General features: G+C 43.2%; 1 pseudogene; it reads left to right on the top strand.

Annotated features, from left to right (window-relative positions):
- Positions 1–104, top strand: part of LOC102478172 (cysteine and glycine-rich protein 2-like) — an 890-nt pseudogene extending 786 nt beyond the window's left edge.
- Positions 105–874: the final 770 nt, after the last annotated feature.

Raw genomic sequence — 874 nt, 5'->3', positions numbered from 1 at the left:
CACCAAAAAAAAAAAAAAAAAAAAAAGGATGCTACACAAAGAACTTTGGACCCAAAGGATTTGGCTATGGCCAAGCAGCAGGGGCCCTTGCTCATGCTCAGTAAAGGTGGTAACCCTGAGCTAAGCATCACATTGAGTGAGATTCTCTTGATCACCTGAACACAGATAATCTTGTAACACTAAACTGCTGTGAAATCCTACCAGCATTGAGTGCTGCAGTGCCTTGTATTACCCTGTACTGTGATAGGCTGGACAACCCTTAGGAAGAAAGCGCTGTATCCTTTTGCTTTTATTCACTAGCATTGTCAAGTTTTTTATGTTAAATGAAACTTTAGCTTGAAAAGAAAAACATTCTATTTCACTAGTTCAGTCTCATGTAATTAATCTCTCTTCTATTGAATGTGCAGTGTTACTGTGGTCTGACCTTTCCATTTAAAGTCTGGAAGTTAACATTCAGCTCCAGACTTGTCCCTACCACTAGGCCAGGCATTCTCTTGTGTTTTGTTTGTTTGTTTGTTTTTGTTTTGTTTTTGAGAGGTTTTTCCTATAGGGCCCCTGCATTTGCCACAAAGACAGAGAGACAGAGAGACAGAAAGTGAGAAATCACCCCCCAGGGGGGATGGCCACCCCGAAATCCCTTCTCCTCCATTCTCCTGTCAGGATCTTGGGCATGCAGGCACAAGTTTAAGCCACCAGATCTAAACTGCTGTCGACCACACGGGAGTTCAGCGACAAAGCCATTACGCTACTGCTGGTTCCTCTCTTGGTTGTTTTTTACACTCTTATTTCTGCCTGTCCGACATTAGTTTTCCTGGTATAGCACTCCCTTCAGCACTTCTTGGAGAGCTGGTCTGGGGTTGGTAAATTCATTCGG

Source organism: Tupaia chinensis, unplaced genomic scaffold (genome assembly GCF_000334495.1).
Source record: "Tupaia chinensis unplaced genomic scaffold, TupChi_1.0 Scaffold145151_1, whole genome shotgun sequence".
NCBI lineage: Eukaryota > Metazoa > Chordata > Mammalia > Scandentia > Tupaiidae > Tupaia > Tupaia belangeri.
Note: the sequence above shows the minus strand (reverse complement) of the source record. Positions and strands in the feature narration are given on the sequence as shown.